This window comes from Chinchilla lanigera, unplaced genomic scaffold (assembly GCF_000276665.1).
Source record: "Chinchilla lanigera isolate Chin_1 unplaced genomic scaffold, ChiLan1.0 scaffold00016, whole genome shotgun sequence".
Classification (NCBI taxonomy): Eukaryota; Metazoa; Chordata; class Mammalia; order Rodentia; family Chinchillidae; genus Chinchilla; species Chinchilla lanigera.
In genome coordinates this window covers 29,677,361-29,700,357 of record NW_004955417.1, presented here as the reverse complement: position 1 = coordinate 29,700,357, position 22,997 = coordinate 29,677,361, and the positions used below count along the sequence as shown (strand labels likewise).

Below are 22,997 nucleotides of genomic sequence, written 5' to 3'. Positions count from 1 at the left end.
CCCGGTGCGGCCTCCAGGGCCTCCCAAGAGGGCAGTCTTTCAGTTTTAAATAATGTGCTTAAACGTGTTGGGCAACGCGAGCACGGGGTAACGGGGCGCGGCCCTGGGTGAACGGGGTACCCGGGGGAATACGTGCGGCGACACGGAGGGACGGAGGCTGCCCGCGCTGCGGTCCAGCGGGGCTGAGCGGAGGCAAGAGCAGGGCTGGTCCTGCCCCGTCCCCGGGCCGCTGCTCCGGCTGCTCCCCGCGCGTTCCCCTGCCTCCCTCCAGCCCCGGGCACCGCTCGAAGACTCGGTTTCTGGGGTGCGGAGACCCAGCCCCCTGCGCTCACGGGGTGCCCCCGCCACGACCCTGCGTGACCGGGCGCGGGGCGGGCTCCTTCGCTGTGCCCAGGCGTGGGGACCGAGGCTTCCCCGGCTTCGCTGGACTGTGAGCTGGCGGAGCGGAGGCGACCAGAGCACAGGCCGCTGCGTGTGGGGTCCGCTCCCGGCCACGCCCCGGAGCTTGGGAGAAACGAACACCGAAAGGCCCAGCGCAGGTGCGGTGCATCCAGAAAGCCTCCAGCCTGTGCATTCTCCCGGCACAGGAGACGCAGGCCATCTGACGCTGGGGAGGCGCCTGGAAGGCCGCCTGGTGGGTAACAAGGGTCGCCTCGCGTTTTCACTCTAGAGGAAAACAAGCCCGAGAAGTCAGCAGCTGTCCGCAGCCTCTCGGTACAAAGACCCAAGCTGTACACGCGGACCACCCGATCCGAGGCCACGTCCGCGGTTGTTCTTCCTGCAGGCAGCCGATGCTGGGGAAAGGCAGCCGAAACCCAGTGGGATTCTGACCACAGGCCACGCTCCAAGTGAGAGACGCACATGCGCTTCTGCTCTCCCCCGTGCAGGCCAGGCAGCGCAGGCCGTGCCCTTCCCTTGGGATTTATGAGGTCGGCCTGCTCTGCCTGAGAGAGCTGGGTTCCCTCGGGTAAAGCAGGCAGTAAAGTCCCAGGCCATCTACTGTGCTGGTAGTAACCGTGCAAACCCACCCCGGACCCCTTCGTCTGCTGCTTAAGCATGTACAGATGTGTGCATGAAGTGTGTATGGACGTGTGTGTGATGTGCGTGATGTGTACATGAAAGTGTGCTTGACTTCTGTGTGACGTATGATGAGGTGTGCATGGACGAGTGAATGTCGTGTCCATGGACGTGTACATGGATGTGTGCATGACTTTGGCATGATGTATGATGAGGTGTGCATGGGCATGTGCATGGATGTGTGTTTGACATGTGGATGGACATGTGTATGGATGCGTGTGGACGCCTGCCCCAAGGCCGGGAACTGGGGGTCCAGGCTGCGAATCTATGACATGGAGCCGCTCAGGGGCCCGCGCATCCCTCCTGTGGACCCCGGCTTCCGAGACAGCTGCTGCAAGGTCAGTATTCAGAGCAGCAAAGCTGCTGAGCGTGCAGGTTTCCCAAGTTAGGTCCTGGAGCCGCTGCGCAAGTCGCACATCAGTCAGGAAGAACCCTGGGAGAAGCGCCTAAAAAATCCCACACTGCAGAATTAAGGGCTTTTGTTAGCGCTCCTGTCCTGTACCATCTGAGTCAAAATCAGCTCAAAGCAAGCCCCACATCGCAGGGAGGCAGGCCAAATTAGAAGTTCAGCCGCAGAAGAAACGACAGATTGGCAGTTTATGTACTGAGAAGAAGGCCATCCCTGGAGGCGCAGAGCTCATCAGGGCCATCCCACTCCGCGATGCAGTGGCCACAGTGTCCTTCTTGTCCCCAGTAGCAGGGCTGAGACAGAAACTCATAAATGTAGAATCTTTCCCAGCACTTGGGAGGCTGAGGCAGGAGGATCGTTGTGAGTTCGAGACCAGCCTGGGCTACAAAGTGAGCTCAAGGCCAGCTTGAACTGTATAGCGAGACCCTCTATCAAAAAAAGAAAAATAGAATCTGGAAAGCGCCTATTTCCTTTACAATTCCAAACCAATGCAAAAGTGGGTAAACAGAAGTGTCCTCGGGAAGGCAAACTGACATCGGAGCGGGGAGTGGTGCCCAAAAGCTAGCAAGCTTCTCACACTAAACCATGCTTCGAACCCTAGACTCCTGCTAAGACATTCATGCTGCCTGACATCTAGCAGCTTCAGAGAACAGGAAATCCAAGTAGCGAATCATGGATACAATGAAATGTAGAAATGGTTTGCTAGGAGTTCTAGCACAAACAAGAAATTTTCTTGTTAAACACAGTTGAATTAAACTTCGAAAGCCAAGATCAATAGAAATAATAATTATACAGAGGCATACATGGACTCATTGCTGTCCTACCTTATGGGAGCTGTGCGTACTACAGATTCAATTCCAAACTATCTCAGCCTCTCCAGAACATAACAAACTCTGTGGTGAAAGGTTCGAATTTGGTCTTGACCTCTGACGGGAAAGACACCAAATCCTGCAGGCTCACCACTGGCTCACGAGCCCCACTCCACCACAGAGCCAAGCATGGGAGGGAGGCGTTGCTCCTGAAAGCCCATACAGGCCGACGGATCACTCACTCACTCGCGGAAATTCTGCTGCATTCACCCTGCCGGTGAGGAGGCACTGAATAAACAAACAGGGGAGGAAGGGAAGGTTTCACCGTGTGACAAGCACAAGAAATAGAGCAGAAGTGCAGTCAAGTCCACGTAAAAGCCGTGAACGTCAACTAAAGACTCGGGCTGCGTTCTGGGAGCAGACGCAGTGACTGACTTACTGCACCCCCACAGCGTGTCCTCCTTCCCGACCTGCGTGGGAGCCTGGACCACGCTTAGCGAGAAGGAAGCGCGTCACCGCCATCACTAATTTATGATAAACTCGGAAATACCTCAGATCTGTATCCCTCAACACGCCACAGTTGACAAATCTTCCTTATGCAAGCTCTTCCTAGGTGGTTCCGTGCAGTCAAGGAACAAGGGCCCTGGAGTCAAAGCCCTGGGTCCAGTCCAGGGTGGAGGGCTTCAGCAACCAAGACCAAGGCAACTGCAAATACGTGCTAGAAGTTCCTGGAACAGTCATTAAGAATTTTGCTCATCTCGGTTCTACTATAAAGTTTCAAAGTACTAAATTCATCCCAGTACTTTTTTGTGAGCTTCCCCTCCCATGTTCTTCTAGCCATGCCATAATGTTGGAAGCAGCCCCTCTGAAATTACATAAATATCCAATTTATTCCAGTTTTTGCCTCAGAACTTCAAAGTCTTTCAACTGGAAAAGCTAGAAAGCAGAAACGCATTATGTAAATCCAAAGATCAGGGCTTGAAGTCAAATTCTTATAAATGTTAAACAGTCTTCCTCGATAACTCTCAGAGCTGAAATTTAATTGCGTTACCTTTGATGAGGTGATTTCTAACAGGCTGCTGCCACATCGACTACGTGATTCATTTTAGGAAGAAGGAAGCAGAGTACGTCGGCCTTGAGACTCTGGGCTTCTACCCCACGCTGCTGATGAGAGGAATCTATTTTAACAGCCCCTCTGCAAGCTCTTTGTCCCATGCATACAGACCGCCTGATTAAAAGGTAGTTTTGCCCGTGTACAACTTAAGGCGACCCCAGAGCTGATCACAGTAACTCCCACAGGTAGCAGCAGTTTGGGCCAAAGCCCAGTGGTTTACAGTAAAAATGACAATGTGGAAAAACCACTTTTAATCTCAGTTTACCGAAATAAAGACACAAGAAATAGAGGAAGAAAGATTTAGAAAAATACAGGTCTCTTACTTATCTGTTAATTCAGCAACTGGATAGAAAACATCTCACCGACCTGCTAGTGAGGACCCTTTAAGCCATATCATCTTCCTGATGAATATAAAACACACTTAAGTCACTTAAACGTCTGAAAATGAGGATGACACCGTGTGGCTTCTGAAGTATAAGAAGGCATCATTCACTGAAGAGATTTTGGGAGCTGGTCCTCACTGGACGCTGGGTGCGGCCTCTCCTGGCCCCCTCAGTGAGAACCGCTAGGTAATGTGTTCAGTTTTCTTTGAATCACTGCGACTTCATGCAGTGATTCCGTGTCCGCAGCTCAGCAAAGCTGGCCTTCGCCTTTCTTCAGTAGACACGGCAGGCGGTCTTTACGGAAAACACTCTTCTTCTGAGCAGCAGCGCTCTGAGCCTGTATTCCTCCTCCCTCCCCGGGTCAGGGTGCTTTGCTCCTATCACAGGTGAGCACTGGGCCCGGCCGGTCTCTCCCTGTGTCCTCAGAGTCCAGCTGTGTCTCCTCCCAGGGCCTGGAGCCTTCTGGAAGTCCTGATCCCGCCGAGGCGGGGACCCAGTCACAAGCTGGCGCTGGAGAAGCCTGCCCGTGGGGCTGCCCTCAGGGCAGGGCTGGGCAGTGGGTGCTGGGCGCCTTAGCCGTACGGAGAGAAGCCACAGGAGGCCGTGGTGACCAAGGCCAAAGGAGAGAGAGAGAGAGACCTCTCCCAGGCCCTTTCGGAAAGGAACAAATGGAGCGCGTTTTAGCACAAAGGACAGACACAAGGAGAGTCCCGCCCTGTCCGCCAAGGCCTGCTCCTACCTCCTTCCACCCTGGCGGTGACCTCTACCTCCCCGCCCACCTGCTCTGGCCCCCTCTGTGCAGTGAGCCCCTACACTCCTGGACCCTCGGCTCTGGTCCAGTCCCAGCCCAGGGCTGCAGCTCCTCCCCGCAAGGCCCTGTGAGGACGCCTGGCAGGCCAGGGGCACAAGACAACTCCCGAGGTTTCCGCTGGACAGGTGCTGCTGGGGTTTGCCTCCCATGCCTCTTCGCTGCAGGTGCCCAGGAGGAGCCGGCGCGGAGCTGACCGTGGACTCGAAGCTGAGTGCCTGCGCCTAGCACTGACCTGCCCTGGGACCTCAGGCAAAGCACTGAATCTCCGCAGGCTCATCCTTTGTGGGCTGGACCTACCATGGCACGGCCCCCAGCAGGTTCAGGAAGGGAATTAGCGTCACCCAAGGACAGTACCGAGTGTGGGGTGCACTGGGAACATCTGAGTGCTCAACTCCTTCTCTTAAACTGCCTCCTCTATCTTTAAACATTCTCCCATCTGAGGTCCACGGCACGCAATCCTAACACTTCCCGGTTCTCTACCCTTTGAAGGGGTCTCTTTCTGGTCAACACTTACGCTGTGAAAACCCAAGCGTTGGAGGGAGTGGGCCCCCCTGCTGTTTTTCCTCGCTCCTCCAATGTTCTCCCCTCCCCCTGGGACTTAGTATTTGCCTGCGGAAGTCCCCACATCTGTACCTCCAGCCGCAGTCCTCCCGGGACGGAGACCTCCTGTTCAGGGACTGCTCTGTAAGCCTCCTGCGGCCCTAATGAGCTCCGGATTCTGCCCTGCGCTCGCCTTCCCTCCCGTCTTCCCTCTGAATGACGCGGCCGCCTGCGCAGTGCGCTGGAGCCGGGAGGTCAGGGCCGCTCCTCACAGCACCCTTAGCCTCCCGCCCTTCACACGCCCTTCTTTCTGTGCTCGCGGGACACACCTTACGTCTCCCTGTCTCTCTGCTGCTGCTCCTCTGCACGGCGACGCCTGTCTGGACCGTGGCTGAAGCCTCCGGGGTCTCCCCTCAGACTTCTGTCCCGACTTCCTGTCCCCCTCAGCACAACTACAGCACGCGTTTCAAGCCAGAGGCAAGCAGGCGTCGTCCTCCTGTGAGGACCTGACAGCCTCCTCAGTGGCTGGCTGGTCTCTACTAGCCTGCGCCTCACCCCAGCTGCTCCTCCCACCATGTTGGAGCCCTCCGTGTCCCACCTCTCGCCTCCCCCAGGCCTTTGCTTGTGCCAGACCCGCTGACTGGAAGGCTCTATCGGCTGTGATTGCTTCTCGTCTTTGGTGTCCCAGGGTCCCTGCTGCCCAGGCTCTGCTTCTGTGCTGCATTCTGCGGTGCTCACAGAAGTCCAAGGAGGCAGGCATCCACAGCTACGCCTCTCGGTTCTGTCTCTCCGCTCACAGCAGCCTCTTTAGGGCCGGAAGTGCTCGTCCTTGAGGTGCTCACCGCTGACCGCACACCGCGCGGGTGGATGGCCTCTGTCAGCGTCGGTCAGCACTGAGGCCCCTCCTCATGGCGCCCGCCCCGTCACACACAGAGACGCCAGGGCGCATCGTCCTGCGGATTTCGCCCATCTTCTTCCATCTTCCATAGCATCCCAAATCTTTCTCAAGACATCCCTGTCGGGTTTCTGCGGGCAGAGGCCACACCGCTCACAGCAGTTCTGAGAAGCACAGAGCTGTCTCTGTGTTTGTACTTTCGATTCTGGGTGCAGACGCAGGCCTGGGCGGGAAGAGCTTCAAACACGAGTGCATTCCCTGGAGTGGAGCCGGGCGAGTTCACTTCCCCACCTTCGGGTCTTGTGCTACCCAGGTGCTAAATTACATCCGAAGAAGAGTAAACGAAGGCAGGGGAGGGAAGGGATGGTTATACATCGGCTGGGGGAGGGCAGCAGGAGATGCATGTCCATGTGTCCTAATCCCCACTTGCAGAAGGCCCCGGTGAACATCCACGTGCCACTCTTAACATCAGTAGATGTAGTCAATCACTAAAAATAAATAAAATCTGATGCTGGCAGAAATAGCGGTGTTTCACCATAGGCTGGAGGCGTTTAAAGGGGCAGGGAGGCCCAGGGGAACTGCTGTGGCAGTGATGGGCTGAGAATCCTGAGCTCATGCTCTGTAAGATGCGCGATGAGCCGGCCTTGGGCGTGCGAGGCCAGGGAGGTCCCTCCACGCCCGCACCTGGGTGACCACCAGCCACTCAGGGCTTGGTGTCCGCTGAAGATAAATGGCCACTGTGAAGTGCGCCGGCAGGACGCTAGTCGAGGAACAGCTGGCTCTGGAGAGCGCCACACGGGTTTCAAGCCCGCTCGGCTCCGCTCCACGGGCTCCAGCCCACGGGAAAAGCCCGGTGATCGGCCGAGCACGGAAGCTGAGTGGACACGAGCTGGCTCACCAGCCTCTTCCTGTTCTGTGCCAGTGGTCGCTGCCGCCATCTTGGGAATGTGTGTTCCCCTGCCGTTCCGAGTCCCTTCTGCGCCCAGCCCTGCGCCTGACTCCAGGGCTGCTGCGAGGCGCAACTCTGTTCCCTGGGCAGCCGCCGCAGACCCTGCCCTTGCTGGATGTGCTGCGGGCTCTCTGGGGACACCCGGCCTGCAGTCTCCTCCCGGGCGGCTCTGAGAGTCCCCGAATTCGCAGGACCAGTCTCCAGGTGCAGCTGGCTGCTGGCTGGGCTAGTGCTCTGTGTCGCTGGCGCCGGGCGGCTGTCGCAGGTACTCCTCTGACTCCGCAGGCCTCGCTTGGTCTTTGTTCAGTGTTCACGGCACCTGTCCACAGCAGCACGGTTCACCCTCCGTGGGGACCTGGGTGTGCGCAGAACACCTCTCCCTCCTTTCATTCCCCACCCCGTCCCCTTTCCATTTGCAAGAGCTCTGTCCTCGCGTTCCTATGTCCATTTTATTTATGAAATTCACCCAGCAGTGTGGTCTCAAGGTGCCTTAGAGTCTCACTCTCATCCTCTGGCTCCAACTGCGTCCGGAAGCCCCGCTGCTGCAGATGGTGCCACGCGCCCCTCACCCTTCCCGTGAGGGCTGGGGGTGGGGCCAACACTAGCTGCTAGAATATCCTCCAAGAAAATTTCCAGAATGATACCCAGCCTGATGCAGTGTTCATATTGGTCAGTAATCACGTCTCGGAGCCATGGCCTGACCCTGAAGTGCTGTGGATCCTGGGTTTAAACTCTGTCTTATCCTCCTGGCAGTTGAAATGTCCTTAGGCAGCTAAGAGTGACGACCGTCCCTGTGTCTGCAGGGCCACTGTTGGGGTTAAGCATACACAAGCAGAGACCACCAGCGCAAACCGCCTAGCTGTTTGGAAACACCCTCCGTGTGGAGAGAGAGCACCTGCAGTCCTGAGTGCTGTGACGGGAACGCTGGGGAGTCCACTTCCCTCAGATCAAAGTGCAAAGCACTTTTCCCACTGGAGCTGCCTTGGCACAGGCAGAGGCATGCAACGGCCAGGTCACCTGGAGGGTCCCCAGAGAAGGGCCCTGCCCAGCACACCATCCGCCAGCTGCTGCAGGTGTCGCTGTCCCTCCCGAGGCTTCCATCCATCCTCCACCCAGAGAGAACCACAGCGCTTTTCCAAACAGCCTGAGCTCACAGGGCCTCGGAGGTGACGACTCTCTAGCCGCCTATGCAGGCCGAGGCCTAGCGGCCCCATCCCCAGCTGTCCAGACCCTGCTGTCCCCTCGCCTTGCTTTCTGGTCCTCTGGTCCGAGAGACAGAACCAGCCTCGAACTTCCGGCTTGAACGGCATCCTCCGTACTGCACAGGGTTGGATGTTGTCACCCAGGCCTTGCACAGAGACGAGTCTTCAGCACCCAGCCTCACATGCACCCACCATCCCCCTGCGTTATGTGTTTTCTCTGGACTCCTGATCAAGGCTGCACTTCCTCGAGAATTCTCTGCAAACCTGAGTCAGTGGGGAATGACGCTGGAGTTGGAAGTCACTTGCCGGGCTCAGAATGGCACCTGGTGCCTGGGACAGGGGCCCTGATGCTCCATTAACCCGTCACACACTCAGAGACCATGCTCTGCGCTGGCTAAGGAGACACTGCACCCTCACTGCATTTGCAGTGCTACCCTCCCTGCAGGGGATTTCAAGCACGCGGGGAACAGAAAGGCATTGCCCACACAGCCCTCACAGCCCAGTTCCCGCTGCCTTTCTCCCTAACGATTACGCTGCTCTGATCTCCTCGACCTTCCTCAGTGGCCAGTTATGCAGTCCATGCGAAGATAACTGGTATCAGAAAGATCTACAGAGAGCCTTAGCCAGCAAGGGACATTAGGAGTCTCCGGGCTCCTGGGCCACGGCTTTGTCACAGAAGCAAAGACCCACTTCCCAAGGGCACAGCAAGGAAAGGGCTGCTAATTATTCAGACGAGGATCTGCAAGTGCAAAGCACCACGACACAAGACAGGCAGTCGGCATCTTGGGAAAGCGAGACCTTCCTCCCACCCCGCGCCCAAGGAACTTCGAGTGCTGCTGGGGCTGAGCCCAGGGGCGGCCTATCCTGCGGCATCCCTCGCAGCAGGCACGCGGTTCTAGTCTGCGCTGCCTTGGCCTCCAACATGGAATGCAGAGCAAGAGTCTACCGGCTTTTTAAAAATCCAAGGAAGAGGGGAAACCGCGGAGCTTGTTCGTTATTCTTGTCACACACTGGCGGGCGGGAGCCACTTTCGGGGCCACAGCTGGGGTGCTGTTTGTTTTCATCTTTCCAACACAATGGAAGCAAAGGATGGTGAAGTTTCAGGGAGAAACCTCTAGATATACAACGAAGAATCTCTGTCATTTTCATATGGAAAACAGAGAATAGCAGAGCAATTATGCTACACAAGGGTTTGGGTCACAGGAAGGGAAGAGAACAGAATGAACATATTACATAAGACACATTTTCCCTGGTTTGGGGTGACCCTCACTGGGTGGTCTCCAACAGAGACACGTTTTTCACGAGTGTGCATCGTATCTCAGAGCAAAGGTAGCGTCAATAAGAAGGTACTCCGCCAATCTGCTGGGGGAAGTCACGGTGCTCACGGAACACGGGACATTCTGTACCACCAAGCGCCTCCTTCTCCTTAGGGAGAGCGGTCACACCGCGCCCACTGGTTCCTTGCTCTACAGGGGGTTCGGAAAAACACGACGGGTGGCACTGTCTGGGAAAAAACCCACTGTCAACGTTGTTTTCAAGTTTTCTAAGTGACAGACTGCCGTGATTCTGAACATGTGACTCTCTCTCTCTCTCACACACACACACACACATGCGCACACACACACACACACACAGCTTGTGAGTAGGCTGCCAAGGGGCAGCAAAATGACTGAGAATATTAGTCAGTCTCACCTCAAGGCCGATGCAGTGATCAAGGCTGGGTTTTGCACTTCACACAGATGTTTGGTGGAAACTAAAATCTATGGACTCTCTTGGGAAATGTGTCCATCCATCACTGGACGAGATTTTTACTATTTCTGCAGATAGAATATTTCCCTGTAAATATTTTATTATATCTAACTCACTCCCTTGATCTATGTTTTATATGTCAGAAAGAATTGGATTTATGCTTAATGGTTCTTTCTATGCGTGGGCTTACTGCATAGACAGCAAACCTCAAAACACATTTCCGAAAAATATTTTGTCTGAATAAATGTAGATATGAGGTGTTCATAAAATTGCATTGCTCTCTTAAAAGTTCTATTTTACTACAATATTGCAAGGTGGAATTTAAGCAAGTCATGTGATCCTGCAGAACTCACCAGCAGAGTTTTGGTGGCCGCGGCTTACGCGCAGTTATCAGCAGGTCTCTAGTCTGCAGTCACACCAAGAAGCCAAAGTCAGACGCGTGAGGCTGCAGAGGAGCAAGGGCACTGGCACTCAGTTAAAAGCACAGGAGCTGGCGTTATAAATGACTTTCCCTGGGCGATTCACACACATGATAAACGCGGGGAGAAAATAGGGACACAGAGCGGGCAGAAGTTAGAATGTGTCTATTGTATTAGTGAGAAGATACTGCATTCTCGACCAGTGTATATGGGGTCTTATTCTATGACTTGTGTGGAAGACACGCACACACACACGCGCACACACACACACACACACACACTCCTGCAGAAGACTCCCTTCTGTCAAAAAGAGAGGCTTAATCACTTCCTCCACATCACAGCGCAACTGACAGGACTGGCAGGGTCACAAACTACAAACAGATTTTAATTTGTGGACCTCAACCCTCACCAAATCCGCATTTCCGGAGGCGTGTTGGGGAGTTGCGGGATGTGTTTTCAGAGGGTCAAGGAATCCAACTGCTGCCAGATGAGCTGGGCGTGTTTAAGAAAATAAGACTATATTCATTTAATCGTGGTTGTATTTTGACTACTTTCTCATAACAACACGGGTAATACTTTTTCCTTATTTTGAGATGAAAGTAAGGCAAGAGAGACTGTTGCACGAAAACACCGACTCAATGTTTGAAAATTTTCTAACAAATTGAAAGAGAATTCCCTGTCACAAAGAAACGATTAATACCAGTGACTCATCCTGCTCAATTAACTGTGTCCTGATACGAATTTAGGAAGATTACTGGGGCTGGGTTTTCTGAGTCGATACATGAATTCAGTCAGCGTTACAGGAGCGCCATTTATACGTCAGAGCTGCTTATTCACTCTCCTGCACACCCCTGGCGGTGAGCAGATACAGCTCTCGCTCAGGAACGTCACCTCGCTCCGGATGAGCCTCATCTCACATGGAGCACCTGCACAGGAAGGCACCTTGGGACCAGTGTGACTGTGCTAGGGTCAGCAGCACCTTAGTCTATCATACGGTAGCAGGGACATCTGTATCACATAGTGAGGTCTCTGCTCATCACGATGCCAAGGTTAATGATTAAGTATGGTTCATTTTCTTATGAGTTAAAAACAGACATATTAGCTTGTAAACAATTCTGACAAAATGAATTTCCGCTCAGTGGTCTCCTCTGTCATCCCCACCCAAGTCCTGACCGGCACTGTGCAGGAAAGAGATGAACTGTCCCAGAAGCGGCATCCTCTCTGCTCAGACTGAATTCTTTCTTGTCCTGAGAAAGCTCCTATTCCAGGAGCCATGCCCGAAAGAGTTCTCCTCTCTTCCCTCCGACTCTGGATATGCAGCACATTCAAAGACCGTGCTTCTAGGAATTGCTGCTGTCGGCACTGCAGAATTCCTGCATCTGGAAAACTGAGGACCTGGAAAACTGACTGGAAATAGGCAGACTTTAAGGGGACTAAAGCGTAAGGTGACCCTCAAACAGCACTGCCACCCCCATTGGCTCGGAATACACTCCTCTCCTTCCCTCTCTGCATTCATGGAAATATTTGCCTTCTTCCAGGACGAGGGCAGGTTCTACTTTTTCCCTGCAGTATCCTAACTCTGAGAACTTCTACTGCACTTGCACATAATACAAAGTTGACACACTGACAACCTGAGTCTAGAACACACCTGTGCAAACATTAGATCTCACACACGAGAATGACTGCCCCACACCGCGCACGTAGCAGGCCTGCGTGCATCTCATTATCTGGTTCTGGACCCTCTCCAGGACCTGGAGTGGCTCAGCGGCCCCAGCCCAGGGTTCTGGCTGTGACCACCTCCCCAGCTGGCGCTGTCCTGAGTGCGGAGACTGCAGTGATCAGGCAGGGAGGGGCTGTGCTCTCTAGAACTGCTGCTCTATGGGACGACGCAATTCTAAGTGAACAATAAAGGAACTCAAGAGGTGTGGCAGGGAAACTGAGAGGAACGGGGTTCCCCAGTGCACCCCAGACTTCAGCAAGCACAGAATCCCAGCTCCACCTGCGGGGACTTTGGCATCACCTGCTGGGGACGGGCGGCAGGGAGGCAGCAGTCGTCCAGTGCCGTCCTAGATCTCCTGAGCCGACTGCACGTTTTAGCAAGACCCCTGCAGCTGATCGCACAGCCGTACCTGCGAGGCCGTGTACCAGGCGACTGCAGGGTGCCGGGCCTGCGCTCCGTGTGGACCCCGGGCCTCAGGGTGGCCAGTGTGCCTCCTGCACCGAGCTGCTCAGGAGCTAAGCAGGGGAGCGACGCCGGCTTGGGCTTCACTCCAGCGCAGTGCTGTGCAGGGTTCATTTCCCCGCCTAAGGCAGAGTGGGGCATTCCTTGTTTTCAGTGGCAACATAAACATTATAACCAGTGTTAAGTTTTTCACTGTTTGCTACAAAAATAAAACAAAAACACAACAGAACTAAAATCCAAACGCTGCACGGATCTGATGCTTCAAGGCCCCAGCTCCCACAGAGCATGTATGGAACCAGGAAAGATGGCTTAGGGTGGACGGCATCCTCTGGTCCCGCAGGCCTCAGCCTTCACTTCCTGTGTCTTTGGCTGATGCCGCAGTAAGAGGGGGTGAACACAAACCAACCGGGCTTGTGTGTTCAGAGGCCTTGGAGCCACCAAGCGTTTTCCACTGTGCTTCTCAGGCTGATGACTCAGGGAGGTGCCCGAAGTGAAGAGCACAGCCCGGCCGGGCCCCAGCCAGGTCCTGCAGAGCCCACGCTACAGGCCTGGAGCTGGAGCTGGAGCCGGCCCGGTGGAGAGCAGCCTTGGAGACTCCGCCTTCCCCTTCCATGCACACAGCCCTGAGAGCCGCTGTGGCCCTGAGAGCCGCTGTGGCTGCGTAATGCCACATCACCTTCAGCCCCAGCTCCACTTTCCCTCCATCCTCTCCAGGAACGGCTGTGGACACCAGTGTAAAATGTAAAGCATAAAACTTGACTTTGGCATACAAGCGGCCCAGAGGGAGCACAGGCATGGGCACAGGGTCCCCAGGAGCCCGCAGGGCTTCCTGAAGACAGAAATGGGTGTGGCCTCCTCTCTGAACTTAGTTGACATCAGCCTGCTGCATCCTGTGTGCACCCCAGGTTCATATTTGGGGCAGTGCGTTCTCAACAGCCGTCCTGGGGGGTCTGTTGCCCATGACAGGAAGTTGTGGCCCTGGATACGGTGCTGACAAAGAAGGCGTGAGGAGGAGGAGAGGCGGGGTAGCCAGAGGAGACAGGGCCAGCTCTCACAGGAGTCCAAGGGGCGGAGGCCTGGCCACACTCTGGGACCTGCGGGAGGCGGCCACTGGGCTCTGCTGTCCAAGGTCTCCACGCTGTGACACGGAGGACCCATCACTAGAGGGCCACAGAGCCCTGCCTGCCGGAGCCAACCCTGCCTTGGCTCCTGGTGCTGACCCAGGGTCAGGGTCACGTGGCCCCCACAGGACGTGACGCGTATAGCTGGAACGCTCACTGCCACCAACAGGGACGCGATGCTGCACTTGAGGACAATCTCTCTAAACCTCAGCTCACTGCAAGGCTCTCGTGTCCACGGCCAGCGCTGCGGGAACCTGGACTCTTACTTCAGAGTGACCTGGTACATTTTGTTAGAGCACCAACAGCACAGCTTCTTAGCGTTACCAGGTAACACGCAGCGCACAGAACTTCGGGTTTCCTGACACCTGACGGACACCGCACCTACAGCTGTCTGTTGATCGTTTTGAGTTAATACTCACAAACAAACTGTATTTATTTTAGCCTGGGGGCCCCAGGCTAATTTTGATATGAAGGCAGACACAGAAAGTTGGAGAGCTTTTGATGTGTCTCATAAAATAGAACCAGAGAGGATATTATGCCGCTTTTCACTTTTTCAATCTGCTTTTCCATTGTCCAGTGTGGAGTTCACATAAAAAGGTGGTCACTGATAGACAACACAGCACATGCTGGGCACTGATCTCCACACACGTGTAAACCAGTTCATCCAATGCCCTCATGTCTGTCACGCCAGCCTTGGTCACGGGCGGGAGAGGGCGGGTCAGGGAGCCTGGCGACAGCGCAGAGGGGCTCCTCTCCCCGCGGCCTCAGCAGCACTGCTCACTATTCGGTCTCTTCGAATCTTCAGTACTTTTGAGTCCTAATTTTTAGATGATGTCAGCAGGAGTCTAATTTCTTTTTTATCCATGTGTTACCCATTTTCCCAGATTCCTCTGTTCAATAGATCATCTTTTTTTTACTGTATATTCATGACATCTTTATCAAAAACGACCACAGAGGTGTGGATTTCCTCCTGAGCTCTGTGCTCCCCTTGGTCTGTGTGTCTGGTGTGAGCAATGCCGTGATGACAGCTTTGAAGATTCTGGCAGCAGACAGTTCTGTGATGGCTCTTTCTTCCTTTTGCTCAAGACTGCTTTGCCCCTTCTGTCTTTTGTGGTCCCATACGTGTTTTAGGATTTTTTTTATTCTCTAAAAATGTCATTGGAATTTTTATAGAGATTTCATTAAATCTCCAAATTCTTTGGGTAGTAAGGGTATTTAAGAAATATAATTCCCATGTGTAGACATGGGATTTTTTTCACTTATTTGTATCTTCTTCAGTTTCTTCCATCAGTGTTTAGTTTCTAATACACAGGTTTCCGAGCTCCTGAGGTACATTTTTTCCCTAAGTATTTCAGTTTTTACGGCTACTGTAAATTAATTTTCTTGATACCTTTTACAGATAGCTTGTGAGAATACAGAAATGCTACTGATTTTCGGATGTTGATTGAGTTTGTATCCTGCAATGCTACTGAATTCACCAGTTGGTTTGAACACACTTTTTGGCTGTTGGTGCCTATATATTTAAGATGTCATCTACAAACAAAGACAACTGATCTCCTTTCTTCCTCTTGGAGGCTTCTCTTACGCTCTTGCCTAATGTCTTTGGGTAGGACTCTCAGTACAATGTCGACCAGCAGTGGGTATCCTGTTCTTCATCCAGCTCTCAGGAAAAACTTTCAAATTTTCACCATTGAGTATGAAGTTGTAGGCTTAGCAAGGATTTATCATGGGAGGTCTTTATTTCTGTTCAGGTATATTTCTTCTCACTGAGTAATTTGCTAAGAGTGTTTAATCATGAAAGGGGTAGCATTTGGCTGAAAATCTTTTTTGCATTCCATTTAGATTATTCGTTCCATTCATAAGGCATGTCACACTTATTGATTTGCACATTTTGAAGCACCCTAGGACTTTAGGGATAAATTCCATTTGATCGTGGTGAACGACCCTTTCGATATGCTTTCAGGGTGGTCTTGAATTCACTATGTAGCCCAAGCTGGTCTTGAACTCATGGCTATCCTCCTGCCTCAGCCTCCTGAGTTCTGGGAGCACAAGCATGTGCCATCACACTTGGCTGAGTATGCTTTGGAATTTGGTTTACTCATACTTTGTTGAGGATTTCTATATCTATGCTCATCGAAGGTACTGGCCCATAATTTCCTTACAATGTCCTTGGAATCAGTGCAAAGCTTGCCTGTTTGCTTTTTAAATAGAATTGATTTTTGGCACAATTTTAAGTTCATAGCAAAATACAGCAGAAGTCAAGATAGTTCCCTTCTGTCCTGTACCCCCACAAATGTAGAGCCCTCCAGATATTTACATCCCCTCCAGAGTGGTATATTGGTTACAACCAAGGAACTTATATTGATGTAATGACCCAATGTCTAGAGTTTACAGTAAGATTCAGCCTTGGTGTGGTACATTCCATGAGTTTAGAAAAATTTATAATGTCATGTATCACTGATTACAGTACCTAAAAATATAGGGTAAAATATAGTACCCTAAAATATAGCGTATCTGCCTATGGTAAACACAGGGTATTTGGTCTAAAACTCCTCCCATACTCCCTCCATTCATCCTTGTCTGCCTCAAGCCCTGGTAGCTATGGATAGTTGAATGCCTCCATAGTTTTACCTTTACCAGAATGTCCTATAGTGGGAATCATACTGCATAGAGTCTTTTTCGTATTAGCTGATTTTACTTAGTAATATGCATTTAAGTTTCCTTCAGATCTTTCCAAGGTTCGGGAGCCCTTTTCTCTTCAGTGCTGAGTAATATTCTGTTGTCTGAGTGCACCACACTTTACTCAGCCACACATCTGCTGAAAGACATCTTCACCATTTCCAAGTGTGCAGGCTTCTGTGTGGACCTGAAAGTTTGGTAAAGACCAACAAATGTCATTGGCGGCTCACTTGGGAAGAGCATGTATAGTTTTGTGAGAAACCCCCCCAAAGTGTTTTCCAAGTAACTGCACCGCTTTTCATTCCCACAGCACTGCAGGGAGTTCTAGTTGCTCCACATCCTGGTCAGCGATTGCTGGTGTCAGTGTCCTGGATTTCGGCCAATCAAATGGAGAGGTGGGGTTCTCTTCATTATTCTAATTTGTGCACTCATGATGACACATGATGTGAAGCAGATTTTATATGCTTTTTTATGTCTGTGTATCCTCTGCAGCAAAGTATCTGTTAGGTCTCTGACCATGTTTTAATTGTGTTCTTTTCTCATTGCTGAGTTGCAAGCGTGGTCTGTGTGTTCTGCTCCATTATGGGGTCCAACATTTTGCCAAGTCTGCAGCTCATCATTTCTTTGTCTTGACAATGTCTCTCACCCAGCAAAAATGTTTAATTTTAAAGGAGTCCAGCTGTTCAGTTCTTTCTCTTGTGGATCATGTCCTTGATGTTGTATCTGAAAATCCATTACCATACCAAGGCCATCTAGATTTTATTACCATGCATTTTAAACAAATGAATTAGATACTAATAATCTAATAAAATTCCCTTGGTCTCAATCCTGGAAAAAAAAATCAAATATAAATTTAATCATTTTAACTGAATCCAGGGTAGAACCGCTCCAATTTGAGTGAAAGGGCTTTTGGTAAGGATGTTGGCAGGAGGCTGGGTGGCTTTGCAGACAGACTGCCCACATTAGCGTGGAATGATGTCGCCATTTTGCAGAACCTGGTCCTCAGAGCTGGGAGCCTGGAAATGCAGTTATTGATGCATGGAAGAAAATTTGCAAGTGACAAGATTTCCAAGAGACAGGTACATTGCAATTACAATATCAAGCCATCAATTTATACTAAAATGCTTTCAAGTGGACCAGATATTCCACTAGTCAGCATAGGAAGTAAGAATTCAGGTCAGCATTGTAGTTGGAGGCCTTGTAGTGAAGATTCAGTTAAGTGACGACCTTAGTGGCACTCGTCTGCACTATTAGGGCACACTTTGCAATGGACTCATGCTCGGGCAGTCACGCCCACACCCTGGCCCCTCTCCCGGCTTGGTCAGGAGGTGACACGTCAGGCCTTCTCTCACTGATTCGCGTTTATTTTTCTTTCCATTGCTATCAACTCTGGATTAACCTGCACTTTCATTTCCTTTGTATACAGAGGTCTTGCTGTGAGTCAGCCTCTGTTGACTGCTCTGATACGTGGTGTTCGCTTTACAGTGTCCTTGTTGGAAAGCGATCTCATGTCTTTATTCCCTCCACCCTCGTGGTGAGAACCAGCTTTCCCACTTTTCCTGCAGGGGTCAGGTGACCGAGTGACAGTTTTAAGAGCACCTACCTCCCAGGTTCAGGTTCATTAGCTCTGAAGATTGTTTATCTCAATATTGGGACTAAATACTGAGGAAAGTATATCCGCCAGAATGCATTCTACCCAGTACTACAGCCACTCCTCCCGGGTAGTCTTTGAAGCCACAGTGAAATAAAAACTCAAAAGAGTGAACAAACAAATTCCACAAGTTATAGGAGACAGAGATCTTAGTATTTTCTCAGCTGCTAAGTCTATGGGTATCTGATACCCATCAAAGTACACTGCTGACACTGAGCTCCATCCAGTGCCAAGGAAAGTAATACCGACACCCTGCCTGTGTGTTCTTGGAGTATGCAGAACACTGCGAAGCAACCCTTGAAACAGGTGTTTCCGCCTCACCTCTTAATGAAGAAATAGTGACTCAGGGCCCACAAAACTCCTCCACCCCGCTCCACCCCAGAGGCCGCAGGTTTGCTGACTCCTGACTCTTGCTTGTCCCACTACTCCACACTGCCTCAGCCTCCTGCCCACTCAGGGCTAAAGCTCTTGTGGCTGGCTCCCTGGGAGGGGTTTGAATCCACACCCTCTCTGTGTTCTTGTCACCGGATGACCCAAGTATCCGAGGTGGTACACTCAGGACACAGCCCCTCAGAGCCCTGTCTGGAACACCTCCTTCAAGAGGTGCAGTACCCTGGGGAGGCCACAGGAGCTCTCGCCCTTTTGGCAGCTTTGCACATTTTCCCCATTACATCTCCATGATATATTTAAATAGAAGCCAGCATGGCACCTGTCTCAGAGGTGGCAGTCAGTGAATGACTGTTTAATGAAGGAAGGAGGAGGGAGCCACCGCAATTGCTATGAGCACGTGGCTTTCTTCTTTCTGCAATGTTCTGGTTAATGTCACTACCTCCAGTATCTCTCTTTACAAGTTCTGCTTGTGGAAGTCTGATAGCATCACAAGTACACAGGAAAATTAGAATGAATTTTAACCTAATCTATCTGCAATTCATTGGTGTGCCTCTTTGGAGGAAGATGTCCAAGGATAAAGTAGGGGTCAAAGTGTGATTAATTATAATTCTGAGACGTTGATGTAGACCTAACAGTAATCAGACCATGAGTCCATGAAGGTATGCTTTAGACATGTTTTTCAAAGTAAATAAGCTAAAATGTCAAAGTGATAGGTAGCAAAATGAAAAGGATGCTTTACATATTTTTCCTCATTAGAGGTCATTCTAAGAACTTACTCTCTTGGTTCTCTAGCCCCAAAACACTTCACATCTTTCCGTAGTTTCAGGTTTTGTTCACTAAGAAGCCCGTCAGGTAACTGGAGCTATAAAATATCTCATTGGATGGCCACTCAGTGTAGACTTAGGAAGCTTTGTGTTTAAAGAAGCATCCGAGGTCAAAACTTTCTGTATATGGTTATGTTCTCACTCTATATATGTGATATCTATTGTTGAAAGTCTTTAATATAAATTTCTAAGGTTCTCTTCTTTACTCTAGCAGGAAGAACTTGGTGGAAGCAACCATCTACACTGTCGGTATAAAGTCTAAGACTCCTCAATGGCCAGTCTTAATGTCTTACCTATCATAGTGCCCCGCTGTTTTAGACTGGGAACTAAGCATATTTTACCAAATGACCTGCCTGTCTTTGATGAGCACTATATATATATATATATATATTTTTTTTTTTTTTTTTAAGAAATAGGAGCCTATTGTCATCTACCTCCTTTTTTTTTTTTTTTTTTTAAGAAATAGGAGCCTATTGTCATCTACCTCCTCATTCTTATATAGTTCTAGTCATGGCCTGGTTGTTATCTGCATTTCATTGTTTAATGGTCTGTCCTAATGTGCCAGAGATGATTATGTAAGATTGAAAGATGCCAATTTATTTCACACAGTAACCTGAATCAAGGAAGCTTTTAACCAATAACTGTCACCTGAACTTATTTGAGAAATAGTCAATCATTCTTACCCTCAGAGTGACATGGCACTTTATTGGTCTAGAGAGTTTTTCATGCACATTACATTCTTTGATCTAAATACTCTCCTGTGGAATGGACAGTCAGGTATTTTTATTTCTGAGAGCAACTAAGGCTCCAAAAGCTCAGGTGCTGGCACAATTTACACAGCTAAGATGGGCACAGAGGGTATACAAACTCATGCACACTCTCCATGGTTTTACCACATGTGCCTGTCTGCTTTCTGCCCCTCTGACAAAACACCTGAGATAACGAAGGTAGAAAGGGCAGACCTGTTGTGATCTGTGACCTCAGACATTCTGTCATGGATGCTTGGCCCTGTGGCCTGCGGACCTGGGGTGAGGTGACACACCCTGGGGAGCCAGGTGGTGGAACAAAGCCACCCACTTCCTGAGGGCCCAGGAAGCAGAAGGAGAGAGAGGAAAGGCAAGGTTCACCACCCCGTCCAGGGCGCTCCCAGGGAGCTAACTTCCTCCCCGTGGCCTAGCTCTTACATCTTCCAGGCTCACCACCCACCTCCCTGCTGCCCACCATGACTAACACACAGGCCTGGGGACACTTGCTGAAACCACAGCGCTGTGCAGCGTCACAAGTCTGCCCTGAGGGTTCACCCTGTGCATGCGTGTGCCTTCCAAACACTGACTATCCTGCAGGCAGGCAGGTGGGACACACAGGGATGAGGCCGTGCTGGCGCCCAAACGTCTGCGGCCACAGTCCTCCTGCAGTTCATCATCGCTCTGCAGCCACTCAGCCCAAGTACATCGTTAGAATAAAGTGGCATTTTAAGAAAAGAGGCATTATCGTACCCATAGTGGGTAAGATTTTTTCATGAGCCCAATTAAAGAAAAACCTACTCACATTAGGCCTTTACAAAAAGCAAATGAGAACAAATTCAGAAGCAAAATACTGCAGCCGTAATAAACGTGAATATTAGAAGTGAGATAATAGCAGCCTAGCAATGCAGAGAAGCTGGCGGTGGAGCCAGGCCCGTTTCGGTACACGATGTCAGCCCTGCTAACCTTTCAGGATTTCCCTTCCTCTGTCATCTTTCCAGCTACCCGCTTGGTTTGTCACATGGAGCTGCAAGATTTATGAAAAAGAAGGAGAAATCAGTTCTTTGGGAACCACTGAGAGGGAATGGAGCATTCCAGAAATCTGAAGCATTGCTCTGCAGTTGCTACAGATGCAGCAGTCAAAGTGGGGCAAAAAGCTAGTGATTCACAGACCCTCAGGACCCCGCAGCTCCATCTGCACAGCAGCCAGCTTCACACGGAAAACAGCACACTGTGATACTCTTGACGTCCCCTCTCAAATTCGTTCTTTGAATCAAGTTTAAAAAGTCTAATCTTTGGTGAGTGAATTCTAAGGTCCACATCTTTACATTCCAAAATGCTACTTCTAGCGCAGGCAGGTGTGAATTCTGACCAAATTTACAGCGACTGAATCGTGTAAGCCCATCCTGGGCTTCTATGCTGACGTTCAGTAGGTACTATGTTAACTAACTGGCCCTCTTTAAGGAGCACACACCCTGAAGACTGGGCTGGCGGGGTAACAGCTAGGGGAGCCCTGCCCTGGGCCAGGGCTCTGAGCTGGCACAGTGATGCGATCACAGTGCACTAGTGTGCTGCTGCCTTCAGGAAGGATGTCATGCAGCAGCTTGACAATACGCTCCAGAAGTGACACTGTCCTCTGAGCACCAGACACACCGTGGAGAGAAACCTGAAGTGATGCTGCAGAGGGTAACAAGCCTAGCTTGGCAGATGAGACATCACACGGAGCATGTCAGTGGGCGCAGAATAAAAGGCGCTGGCTCCTGATTGCACTAGGTATAGAAAGAGACCCCATGCATAATCATCATTAGCATAAAGCTGGTGCCAGTTTCCAATAGCAACTTAAGTGCCATCATAGAGAAATGGACAGACACCAACAGTATTATTCAGGGCACGGATGAAATATTTAGACCAGAAAAGCTAATTACTGATATTGCATTCTTAAAATTAGTGCAATATTAAGTTAGGATGGAATTGTAAAAGTGACCCATCTATTGAAAAGTCATGATTTTTCTCCTCTTCTAGAGAGGTGGGCATTAAATTACTATGGGGTCCAATGAAGAATATCTGGAAATTATCAGAAGTATAAGGCTAGAAGAGAAGTGAGTAAGGAACTGAAACTACCACAGCTGTTTAAATGCATTGAAATGTAATTTCCTGCTTTTAAAAACAGTATACACACACACATACACACACATTTTCCAACTTTTCTTAGAAACCTATTCTAAATTTTGACCCTCACTTTCAGGAAAAATTTTTCTGATAAACTATGATAGGTTTATAGTAAAAAACAAGCAGTAGGAGAAATTTTATAATAACCCTTTCATATAACCAAATACTTTTTAGAATCAATCATATAGATTGTGTTACAATTAGATATTAACTATCAAAGGTATAGGGCTCCCCAGGGACTTTTCCCAGTGGTCCACCCAAGTTTCATCCTAAAAGACTACCTAGGTGTTACCAAGTCCAGTGTTTATCTTTTTTATAAAAGTCCCTTTCAACCAGTTACTGCACTTTTTTATAGGTGCTTTTTGTCAAGTGCTCTTTTATTTATTGCTGGGCCATAAAAGAATTCAACATAGGCAAAGCTGCCTTAACCCATCAAAAGTTAACGTTAGCAAGATTGTATTGTGATTCGCATTGCAAAGCAGACTATAAGTACAATAAAAATATCCTGTGGTTGAATTCTTTTGAGAAATAATAATACACGATAAACCAAAATACTAGGGATTCTTTCCATCACGGTCAATCTTTGCAGAACTGTTAGTTACGTAAAATCCAAGCCTTGATCCTAAACGCAGAGGCCTGTCTCTGAGGAGGTCACTTGCAGACTGCTGCTACTAGCAGTAATCCTGGCAGCGGAGGTCAGCTTCCCCAGTCTCAAGCTCAGGAATACAGCAGATGCCGGCCACATGAGCTGCTGAGAGGACGCCCTCGGCTCTGCTGTGTCCACACGCACAGCCTCCCAGGCCCTGCCACCAGAACTCATGCAACATCGCAGGACAGCGGCCAGCAGCAGCAACGATCGCCCACCCTCCCATTCCCTGAGG

General features: G+C 50.5%; 1 protein-coding gene across 1 annotated transcript in view; it reads right to left on the bottom strand.

Annotated features, from left to right (window-relative positions):
* The window catches only part of Oxr1 (oxidation resistance 1), a 269,080-nt gene that overhangs the window by 174,684 nt on the left and 71,399 nt on the right, over positions 1 to 22,997 (bottom strand). The window lies entirely within an intron of this gene.